Source organism: Pongo pygmaeus, chromosome 13 (genome assembly GCF_028885625.2).
Source record: "Pongo pygmaeus isolate AG05252 chromosome 13, NHGRI_mPonPyg2-v2.0_pri, whole genome shotgun sequence".
Lineage (NCBI taxonomy): Eukaryota > Metazoa > Chordata > Mammalia > Primates > Hominidae > Pongo > Pongo pygmaeus.
The window spans coordinates 26221329-26234642 of NC_072386.2; positions in this window are offsets into that span (position 1 = coordinate 26221329).

A 13314-nucleotide genomic window follows, 5' to 3' on the forward strand; every position below is an offset into this window, starting at 1 on the left:
TGACATTCATCACTAAAAGAATATTCAGAGAAATGAAGAAAATTTTACCTTGTTACATGTAACAATTAGCCAGAAGAATCTGCTTGCTCTGTTTTTACCCATTTGTTCCAAATCCAAATAAAATTACTCATTAAATTCCAGAATAAGATTATTATGTTTTAATACCGGAAAGTTTGCTTTTGCTATAGGTTGCCGTTTGTATACAGAACAAGATTTTGGCTAATGTAATATTTGTTGCAAATACCACAAAAACAAATGGTCGGGTTCCTCAGATTGCAAAACGCTTCTAAGAGTAATCAGAAGAGATAGCGTTCTTACAAAGCATTACAATGTAGAAATAATTGGACAGACACCCAGTGATTTTATTTGTTCATTTATTTCACAGTAAGAAATGTGACTGGCATTACCATATTACTGAGAATGCCTATACTACTTTGAGAGTGCTTAAGACCCCACTAGAGTTGTTATCAAGTTGCAAACAAGGATAGATCCAAGAAGATTAATTATCATCTGTAAGAATAAGCATTAACAAAGGACCTACAGTGTGTAGGTTCATTGATTTAGTAACTAGTTATAACAGATATAAATCTGTCTTGACATGATCACCACCTGCTGCTTGTGGGTTAAACTGGGTATGCTTAATGCTTGGGAAGCCTATAACCATAGTCAATGTATTCTGACTATACTTTGACTATGATCAAGATATTTTTTATGGAAAATATGATCAAGATATTTCCTTCTGTGATGGGATAGATCCTTAAGGCACCCTTATTTTTAAAGCATAATTAAATTCTGTTAACATGTTAAGGAAAACGTTTCTGAGAAACTGCTTTAGGCTTTGAGAATGCGAAAAACTGGATCAGAAGAAGGGGATATGATGCAGGATTGGGTAGGAATGGTGTGAGTACTGTGATATGGGCAGTGGAGACAATGTAGGCAAAAGCACAATGGAGAAAATGAGCAAAGCAATTGAGAAATAAAATAAAAAGAGCTGCTGACTAACACAGAGAAGTAATATGTGTGTGCTGGTAAGGAGCATGAAACAAGAAATAAATTTGTATTTGCAAAGAAGAACCTAAATAGAGAAATGTTTCAATCTTCACAGAGAATAATCTAAACTGAGCTTAACCATTATAGATTTCTGATAAGAAAGCAGTATTTTAAGAAGATTTTGGAGTGCTGAGTGCACAGGAGACTGGGAGAAATTAAAAACAAGAAACCAATCACTTAGATCAGTTATCTCATAAAATATGTTACATTCCCATACAGTGTGTATTAAAATTCATTAATGTAGAAATAAATTTATTTAAATTTATTTTCTTCTCATACTTTAATTATTTCCTTTTATTTAGATTGTGTGTTACAAACTAGTTGATTAGTAGATGTTTACATTTTTAAAATAAATACACATATGTAAAATGGATGATTAGTGAAATATTTAATAATAGTGATATAGGATAAAATAGATGTTAGATGACATTAGGATTAAGCCAGCCTAACATGGTAGAACTGATATTAAATTAGGAAGCTTAAAAATAAAATCAGGAGGATGGAAAGACCAAATTTGACAAACATCATAAAGGAAAGTACAGAAGAATTTAGTGACACATGGAGAATGGGTAAAAAGGGTGATACAGTGAAAACTAATACTAAACATTTATGCCTGCAGAACTGAGATCATGATGCTGTTTACCAAAATTTAGATATTTGAGGATTAATTCTAACTGCAAATAGTAGTCAGCTTGATTTAGAATTTTATTATTTTTCATTATATTTATTGTCAAATGTGTGATAAACACCTTACTTTTTGTTTTTATTTCATATATAGGTAGAAAATGTTATGTGCTAAATAGTACTGAAAATACAGAAAAAGAAAAAAGGGTCTCTGAACCAATAGGAAACTCAAAATATTGGGTGAATACATACATAAGCATATATATATGCCATACAACCCATTTAGTGTTATAAATTGTTGCCTGCATAAATTCTTATAGCCACATGATGTTAGAGCTATTGAATCTGCCTGACAGGACATCAGAGAAGAGCTGGTATTTGTACACAATAATTCAAATCCTTCATCTATTTCATCTATTCGTTATTTTGGATATTTATTACTTTTGACAAAACAATTAAAAAGAATAATTGCTACCTGCCTCAAGAAAATAAAAGTTTTCTTTTTCTTTTTTTTTTTTTTTGAGATGGAGTTTCACTCTGTCTCCCAGGCTGGAGTGCAGTGGCATAATCTCGGCTCACTGCTGCAACCTCTGCCTCTCCCATGTTCACATGATTCTCCTGCCTCAGCCTCCCAAGTAGCTGGGATTACAGGCGTGTGCCACCACACCTGGCTAATTTTTGTATGTTTAGTAGAGATGGGGTTTCACCATATTGGCAAGGCTGGTCTGGAACTCTTGACTTTGTGATCCACCCACCTCGGCCTCTCAAAGTGCTGGGATTACAGGCATGAGCCATTGCACCCAGCCTGAAATACTGTTTTCTATCATTATAATATTTAATATTAAACTATTCATTTTTCCTGTAATAACTGTGGGTTGTGATCTTGAAAATAATAGGTGATTAAAAATGATATAGTAGAGGTACTTGATACTGTTTATAGATAAGCATGATCAACTAATTAGGTGATATTAACAAGCCCTACTATAATAATACAAAGAAAAAAAAACTAACCTTCAAAGGCAAGTTGCAACATTTTATCAGAGCTTTGCAATGTATTTATAGCTGTTAGTAGTAGCAATAAAATATCAAACACTACCATCAAATGATTCTTGTCACCTTTTATAACATTAATGTCATCTTCATATGTCATTTATGGATTTATTTAAGAAACTTAGGTGTTAAGTTTTTCTCTTGCACTCTCTCTCTCCAGCCCCTCTATATATAGAAAAAAAGTGGAAAAAACTTAAATCTCATAAAGGGAGCCAGGCATTTTATGAACCTTTCATTACTAATCTTATAATCATTTAATTTGCATTTTATTTAGTATTAATTCTAATAAATGAATTTTTATAATTTTAGAGAAAAATATGCTGCATAATGAAATAATAAAAGTTTAAATGGCAGTGGAGATGCATGCTTAACTTCTCCTGCTATTCTTTTAGGTGTTGGAGTAGACATATTGTATAGAAATTTTAAGTTTCAGGCTGGGCGCTGTGGCTCACACCTATAAATCCCAGCACTTTGGGAGGCCAAGGCGGGGGTGGATCACCTGAGGTCAGGAGTTCGAGACCAGCCTGACCAACGAGGTGAAACCTCGTCTCTTCTAAAAATACTAAAATAGCTGGGCGTGGTGGTGGGCATCTGTAATCTCAGCTACTTGGGAGGCTGAGGCAGGAGAATCGCTTGAACCCGGGAGGCAGAGGTTGCAGTGAGCCGAGATCGCATCATTGCATTCCAGCCTGGATGACAGAGCATGACTCTGTCTCAAAAAAAAAGAAAAAAAAAAAAAAAGAAATTTGAAGTTTCAAATATGTATTTCTAAGTCAGTGGAAGACATATTAACATGTTAAAGACACAAAGTTAAATTATAAGGATGTGCATGATTATACAAGTCTTTACACAGTTTTAAGAGCTATGCAGGCACTCAGATATTATCCATATATCATTTTCTATCATTTGAGATGATTTTTTTCCTTTGTATGCACAGCTAAATATACATCAACTTTGTGATCTTATGATTAGCCACATATTATTGGAAATCAAAACTAAAGTTCCATATTTAGCTACATCTTTCTGATGTTTTCCTCCTAAACATCCAAACACTTCTATTATTTAACTAAAAATTTGGTCTTATATTAAAGATGCAAAGGCAGGTGTAATAGCAAATACTCAAGAATTATTTAGGTACATTTGTGGGTGAAGATTAATCATGAGTTAACGACACAAATGAAGAATTTTATCCAAAGATACCATCATAAACAACCTAATTAAAGGTGTCATATGTTTGCTCTGATGAACTGCTAGTTGTGTACTGGAGAGTCCTTAAGGAAAATTATGAGACAAATTGTGAGTGCAATAGCAAAGTGTCCAGAACTGACAGAAATGTCTTCCATAGATGGGTTTGGGCTAGTGCTAGCATGGATGCCAATTTGCCACTTTGGATGCAGTGGGTATCTATTAACTTTGATTGTCAATATTAAAGAAATCTTCCCCCAGTGAACAGCATACAAATTCTTCTCTGGTCACCACATAATCCTCTAATTTTAAATCATAAATTTTATGTACAGTTAATTCTGCTTCCAAACTCCAGGAATAGACAAGAGCTATGGGCTTAATGAAACAAACAAGGAAAAATTACTTTCTCTGGCACTAGGGATTGGATTCAGATATGAGCATTATGACCTATTCAATGACAAGAAGAACTACCTCGATTTTAGCTGGATCTTTTAAAAGAAAAGCTTATTATCTTTTTGGGGAAAGTGAACTCGTTGGAATATTCACTATAGTCTATTGTTGCAAAAAAATGATCACATAGAATCCTAGACTAAAGCCACGAGCTAAAAGGACTGAAATGGAATAAAATGAAGTCCTAATTTTATAAATGAGAATAACCCAAATCTGAAGCTGAGATGCCCATAAAAATTAGTCATTTCAGCAAATATTGTGTTTGTGTGTGTAGGGCAGTTTGAGTTGGATTTTTCCAGTTACTTACCAAGAATAGTCAATATAAGTAACATGCTCCAACTGCTTGGTCACGATCAATGCCACTACTAATGTCAGTACCAGAATGTGTGTTAATTACACACCTGGTAGCTATAACAGTGGCCCACATATGTATCAGATTATGGCCAAAGTTCAATATGTCTGCAGATTCACAATTAAATGAGCATAGAGGTGACATCTTTTTGTTTAGGAGAAGTGAATATATTTTTGTGTTAAGAGATGGTGCTAATTAAGGGGCAGATGCACACACAACTCAGTACATTCATGTCCAAAGAGGTTAGACCTAAAACCATAAAAACCCTAGAAGAAAACCTAGGCGTTACCATTCAGCACATAGGCATGGGCAAGGACTTCATGTCTAAAACACCAAAAGCAATGGCAACAAAACCCAAAATTGACAAATGGGATCTAATTAAACTCAAGAGCTTCTGTACAGCAAAAGAAACTACCATCAGAGTGAACAGGCAACCTACAAAATGGGAGAAAATTTTCGCAACCTACTCATCTGACAAAGGGCTGATATCCAGAATCTACAATGAACTCCAACAAATTTACAAGAAAAAAACAAACAACCCCATCAAAAAGTGGGTGAAGGATATGAACAGACACTTCTCAAAAGAAGACATTTATGCAGCCAAAAGATACATGAAAAAATGCTCATCATCACTGGCCATCAGAGAAATGCAAATCAAAACCACAATGAGATACCATCTCACTCCAGTTAGAATGGCAATTAAAAAGTCAGGAAACAACAGGTGCTGGAGAGGATGTGGAGAAATAGGAACACTTTTACACTGTTGGTGGGACTGTAAACTAGTTCAACCATTGTGGAAGTCAGTGTGGCGATTCCTCAGGGATCTAGAACTAGAAATTCCATTCGACCCAGCCATCCCATTACTGGGTATATACTCAAAGGACTATAAATCATGCTGCTATAAAGACACATGCACACGTATGTTTATTGCGGCACTATTCACAATAGCAAAGACTTGGAAGCAACCCAAATGTCCAACAATGATAGACTGGATTAAGAAAATGTGACACATATACACCATGGAATACTACGCAGCCATAAAAATGATGAGTTCATGTCCTTTGTAGGGACATGGATGAAATTGGAAATCATCATTCTCAGTAAACTATCGCAAGAACAAAAAACCAAACAGCGCATGTTCTCACTCATAGGTGGGAACTGAACAATGAGAACACATGGACACAGGAAAGGGGGGAACATCACACTCTGGGGACTGTTGTGGGGTGGGAGAAGTGGGGAGGGATAGCTTTAGGAGATATACCTAATGCTAAATGACGAGTTAATGGGTGCAGCACACCAGCATGGCACATGTATACATACGTAACTAACCTGCACATTGTGCACATGTACCCTAAAACTTAAAGTATAATAATAATAATAATAAAAAGATGTGTGTAGCTATGGAAAAAAAAAAAAAAGAAGCAGCTGGGTCAAGTTTTGTCTAAGAAGTTGTCTGACCTGGCTTCCATTCAAAACCACAGATATCCTCAATGTGCCTGTATGCAAAATGCAAATATTCTGGAATGTTAACAGCTAGTAATCTATTTTCTTCCTAGCAGGAAATAAGTTAACAACTAACAGAGAGGCAGCTGGAATAAGTACTGAATTGGAGGAGTGAAGGAATACAAATGTGTGACTTGTCTGGGTGGGAGGGAGTGTGAGGGCAGAAGTTTGTGTTGACAGAATGTGGAAAGATGTACACTGTAAAGTTATTTTCACTACTGTGAAATACTGTGTCATATTTATTTTATTTTCACTACTGTGGAGGTTTGATAAGCATGCCCTAAAGTTCCAGTTCTCAATTTTTGTAAAACATGCCATCAGAATATATGAGTATAATGAACAGTATTATGGAAAATTTGTTTATGAGTATACACATGTATGTGTAGGTGTGAATTTTTCACTGCAGATTTAAAACAAAGAAATGAATACATATCCTTTTTCACTTAAAGTTTTCTTCCTCATACTCAACTGCATAAAGTATGCACAGAAAAGCATTTCTGTGTGTACATGTGTGTGTTCGGCTGTGTATGCACGTGAATGTGTGTGTGTACGTGAATGTGTGTGTGTTTAGAGTGAGAAGAATTTGACAAGTTGTGTGTGTTGGGGGAAGGAGCAGTGGTCACAGAGGATATAACCCAGATAAAATATTTGGGCATTTGAAGTTTGAGGTCTACCAAAGGGTATGAATTAGATTGTCCAACAGGTAGAAGAGCACAGATCCTGTAATTTTTAAGGATTACAGAGATGTGTAGGGGTGTACTTTTTAACAGGAAGTGAATTTGGGTATTGGATGGATTCTTTGGAGATAGACAAGGTAGATCAAAGTTTGTAATTTCTATTGATGGTGCATACCTGAATAATATTCAGTTCCCAGAAGTAGGCAGGTCCTTAAATGGGAATGGTAGTACGTGTACCTATGGAAACTAGGTAGTACGTACTGAGACTTCACAGTGGAGGAGAAGCTACTCAAGGCTAAATTTATACAAAAGTTCTCTATTGTGAAGAAAATAATCATAAGCCCTCTGCCCTAAAGTCAAAGGTAACAATAAATACCCGGATAACTTAAATACAAGGAATATATCTGTACTTAATGTTTATCAAATTCTGATCCACACATTGGTGTCTAAATAAAAAATAAGGACTTCCACCTCAGAAGTGCCAGGGCACTTTTCAAAGAAATTCCTCAAGACATGACAGTAGAAAGGAACTGTTTTCAGTAAAAGAGAACTTCTACTACCACACACTTAACTTTTTCCACATTACGGGGTATAATAACCAGTTTCCATGAACACTGGGAAGTCGAATTCGAGCTGTGTGCACCTTCCTTTCCATGTCTTCTTTCCTCAAACAGAACAACAGTAAACAGAAATATCTCCCATACAAAATTTAGCCTTCAATCTGTAATTCCACATTTTTTTCTTTGTAAATTGGAGAGATACCTTTTTTAAATCAAAGTTCCATTTTCCATCCCCATGATTCTGATTTCAGGAAGTTTTGGGAGTTTTGGAGTCTGCATTTTTTTCTTACTTTTATTTTATTTTATTATTATTATTATACTTTAAGTCCTGGGATACATGTGCAGAACGTGCAGTTTTTTTACATAGGTAACATGTGCCATGGTGGTTTGCTGCACTCATCAACTCATCATCTACATTAGATCTTTCTTCTAATGCTATCCCTCCCCTTACCCTCGACCCCTGAACAGACCCCCATGTGTAATGTTCCCCTCCCTGTGCCCATATGTTCTCATTTTTCAGTTCCTACTTATGAGTGTTTGGTTTTCTGTTTCTGTGTTAGTTTGCTGAGAATGACGGTTTCCAGCTTCATCCATTTTCCTGCAAAGGACATGAACTCATTCTATTTTACGGCTGCATAGCATTCCATGGTGTATATGTGCCACATTTTTTTCATCCAGTCTAACATTGATAGGCACTTGGGTTGGCTCCAAGTCTTTGCTATTGTGAATAGTGCTGCAATAAACATACGTGTGCATGTGTCTTTACAGAATGATTTATGATCCTTTGGGTATATACCCAGTATTAGGATTGCTGAGTCAAATGGTATTGCTAGTTCTAGATCCTTGAGGAATTGCCACACTGTCTTCCACAATGGTTGAACTAATTTACACTCCTGCCAACAGTGTAAAGCGCTCCCCACATCCTCTCCAGCATCCGTTGTTTCCTGACTTTTTAATGATCCCCATTCTAACTGGCATGAGATGGTATTTCACAAGTAATGGGGAAATGACTCCCTACATAATAAATGGTGTTGGAAAACTGGCTAGTCATATGCAGAAAACTGAAACTGGACCCCTTCCTTACCTCTTATATAAAAATTAACTCAAGATGGATTAAAGATTTAAACATAAGACCTAAAAGCATAAAAACCCCAGAAGAAAACCTCGGCAATACCATTCAGGACACAGGCATGGGCAAAGACTTCATGACTAAAACACCAAAAGCAACTGCAAAAAAAGCGAAAATTGACAAATGAGATCTAATTAAACTAAAGACCTTCTGCACAGCAAAAGAAACTACTATCAGAGTGAACAGGCAACCAATAGAATGGGAGAAAATTTTTGCCATCTATCCATCTGACAAGGGCTAACATCCAAAATCTACAAGGGACTTAAACAAATTTACAAGAAAAAAACAAACAACCCCATCAAAAAATGGGTGAAGGATATGAACAGACACTTCTCAAAAGAAGACACTTATGTGGCCAGCAAACATATGGAAGTCTGCATATGTTTTTTGCATATGAGAGAACTTTTGACAAAGTTCTCTGGTGATTTGGTGAATAGATAGGTTTAGACACGCGGACTTTAAAACGGATTAGTAAAGAAAACGAAGATAAAACATAGACTCTCAGTTAACAGATGAATTAGAAATGAAGTAGAATACAAAGCACTTCTTATTTGAAGAAGTCAGGATAAATGGAAACTTTTTAAATGTAGAATTGCACACAGTTTTTAAAATTTTGTTGTTAAAAAAACATGATTCATCACGTTGGAATTCATTTCAATTTATTGACATGCCTACAAATACATTTTTAAAAATTTCTGTTCTCACTTTCCCAATTCTCTGTTTCACTTTCCCAATTTTTATAAATTTCACTCAAAAAAATCACAATAGGTAAAAGAATAATTGGATTAACTTTTGATAAATATACATCAACTCTCCATTTGAATTTAGAATTCATTCCATCTGTTTGATACTTTATATCACAATTAAAAAGACAACATAATTTTAATTTGTGTGTTTCTGAGAGTATCGCTGGGCTTGTTTTCTGTTTGAATTTGTTGTTGTTGTTGTTGTTCCATTAAGTTAGGACCTACCATCCTATAGTCTCTGCTCTGGGTATTACTGAAACTGCTGCTCTGCAGACTAACCAGTTTCACTCAATTGTTTCCTTACTTCAGTCAACACACAAAATCAGCTCAAATGAATTGGGAAATTAATGAACACTCTACTACTGATTCATCATTCTGGTAAACCTATCACAAGAGACTAAGATTAAAAGCCTCTGTACTAAGACCGAAGAAGAAAAGCTTTCTCTACTCCTTTGTAACAGTTACTTCTTTCAGGTCTCTATAAAATAATGAATGAATTTTTGTTTCAAGAACATCTATGTGTCATTATTAAAAGGAAAAATAAATCTATTATGTATTCATAAAATCTCCCATGCAAGTTATATAGCTCTAAATGAAACCACAGATATAATAATATTATTTGTTGAAATTACAATTTGTGCTCTGTGTGTTTCTTTTTTGTTTCTCATTGAAGCTTCACATTGGTGATTAAAGCAGAATGAAAATAAGATGAAAAATTGTATGTTTGACTGTATAGTGCTTAGAGTTCAAAAGTACTTTCATGTAAATAAATGTTTGTAAGTAAATAACTGCATAACATCCCCAGCTACAAAATCAGCTTGAATTTTTTGAGTATACTGCTAAATAGTTAAAAACTATGGGACAATCCACTGTTAAATAAGTGTGTGTAAGGGGAAGGGAATTAGAAAAAAAGAGTTAATTTATTACTATTTCAAAATTAGCCATCTGAAGCCTAAGGTCATGTTATATGTATGTCACTGTCTATATAAAGTTTATGTCCACATTTTCTGTATTTATATACATAGCTCCAGTAGGGGATGAACAGTTTTGTAACTTCAGTTAAAGAGATTACAACAGGACAGAGTAATGTGACATGTGAATGGGTGACTGAACTAACAGAGAGAAGACTTCATGCAAGGCCATAGGGAGGGGAAAAAATAAAACAAGCAAAAATTTAATACCACCACCACCACCACCACCACCACCACCAACAACAGCAATAAAACAGTACAATGAGGGTTTGTGGAAGAATAAGGTGGTGATAATATGAATAAACTTAAGTGAAGATACATGGAAAGTGAGGAACTGAAAAGTTATCAAAAGCTAAGACTATGAAAAGCCAGCCAAACACAGAACTGAGGGGCTATCTTTAGTAACAGAGACACATATGCATTCTGGCACCCTGGTGATGATGTTTTCAATGGGGTTTAAGAAAAAACTGAAGCAAGAAGTGCTCTATATATTCAATTTGGTATATATGTTGATGTTGGGCTATTAGTTTCAATTTTCATGTTCACTCACAGATAATGTAATGGTTATGATAATTTCTAATAATTATTTTTATACTTTAACCACTGTGGTATTTGTGGCATAATTAATATATGCCCAAAAGTACTGGGAGAAGTAAATTTCTAAGCAATAGCTATAATAAATAAAATCAATTACTTAGGAAATTCAGGATTCATAATAATCCATTCAAATAGGCCAGGTACAGTGGCTCACACCTATAATCCCAGCACATTAGGAGGCTGAGGCAGGTGTACCGCTTGAGCCCAGGAATTCGAGACCAGCCTGGGCAACATGGCGAAACTCCGTCTCTGCAAAAAATACAAAACTCTTCTGGGTGCGGTGGCAAAAGCCTGTAATCCCAGCTGCTTGGGAGGCTGAAGCAAGAGGATGGAGTAAGCCCAGCAGTTTGAGCATGCATTAAGCCATGATGGCCAACTGTACTCCAGCTTGAGTGACAGAATGAGACCTTGTCTCAAAACAAACAAACAACAAACAAATAAATAATAAATAATATTTAACAAAATAAAATGAAAAGTAAAATCTAGTCAAATAGACATTGTTTTTGAATCTGTGCATGTGTATAATTGCTTAATATCATGGACATATTTGCTTCTATTTTGTATTTTTTACACGAAACTTTTTATTTAGAGATAATTTAAATTAACATAAATTTGTAAGAAATAATAGGAAGAGATTCCTTGTACCATTTACCCAGTTTCTCTAGAAACCCTGGTATAATATAGTTTTGCACATTTATGATATAGTATCACAACCAGAATATTAACATTGGTACATTATAATTCCTTGATCAGAACATCACTTCTGTTTCCCTTTGATAGCCACACTCAGTTCCCTCTTAACTCGCTAATTCCAATCATTGATATATTACTTATGTCTTTAATTTTTGTCATTTCAAAATGGTATAAATTGAAGTTATGGTATGTTATCTTTTGAGATTGATGTTTGCCACTTAGCATAATTTTCTGGGGAATCTATCTAAGTTGCCTTCTGTATCATTTGTTTATTCATTTCAGTGTTCAGTAGTATTCTGATATGATTTGGCTGTGTCCCCACCCAAATCTCACCTTGAATTTTAATAATCCCCATGTGTCAGGGGTGGGGCCAGGTGGAAATAATTAAATCATGGGGGAGGTTTCACCCATACTGTTCTCATGGTAGTGAATAAGTCTCATGAAATCTGATGGTCTTACTAACGGGAGCTCCCCTGCACAAGCTCTCTTGCCTGCTGTCATGTTAAGACCTGACTTTGCTCCTCATTCGCCTTCCACCATAATTGTGAGGCCTCTCCAGCCATGTGGGCCTGTGAGTCAATTAAACTTCTCTCCTTTATAAATGACCCAGGCTCGAGTATGTCTTTATTAGCAGTGTGAAAAGAGACTAATACATATTTCATGGCATGGATGCGCCAGTTTGTTTAACCATTCATCCATTGCTGGACACAAGGTTGTTTCTAGTTACTGACTGACAAATAAAGCTGCTATAAACATTCATGTACAAGTCTTTGTGTAAATTTTCATCTCTATAGGATAAATGAGCAGGAGTACAATGGATGCGTCATATAGTAAGCATAAATTTATTTTTTAGGTAAACACTATGCTATTTTCCAGAGTGTCTGGATCATTTTTATTTCTACCAGCAATGCATGGGTGATCTAGTTTCCCTATATCATTGCCAGCATTTGGTTTTGTTACTATTTAAATTTTAGTCATTCTGGTAGGTGTGAGGTAATATTTTGTTATATATTTTAATTTGTATTTTCCTAACGGTTAATAATTTTGGACACATTTTCTATGTGCTATTTGCCATCAAGTCATTGTCTTTCTGGGAAACACCTTTTGTCAAATTTCTAATTGGCTTTTTTGTTTTTTTTATGGATGTATTTGCAGAATTCTTTATATATTCTAGATGCCACTTCTATTTAAGACGTGTAGTTTACAAATATTTTCTCCAAGTGTTTAGGTTTATTTTATTCTCAAGAGAATATTTCATAGAACAAACATCTGTAACTTTGATGAAGTCCAATTTGTATTTTTTTCATTTAATAGAGCTTGCCTTTGATATCAAGTCTGTGAAACGACTGCCTAGTCTGAAATCCTGAATAATTTTCCCTATGGCTTTTTAAATAAAACTTTTGTGTCTTACAGTTAAGTGCATGATCTATTGTGAGTTCATTTTGGTAGAAGGTGTTAGGCTTATGTGAAGGTATATTTTTTTCACCTGTGATTGTCCAGTTGCTCTAGCGTCATTGCTGAAAATGCTATTTTTTTCCTCCACTGAATTGGCTTTGCACCTATTTGCCTTTTTTTCTATGAATTCCACACATTCATGATTACTGCAACTGCATAAGTCTTGAAATAAGGTGACATTTTATTCTTCTTTTTCAAAATTTTTCAGATATTCTAGTTAATACATATCCATATGTATTTTAAAGTTTTCTATACATACAAAATAAGTAAAA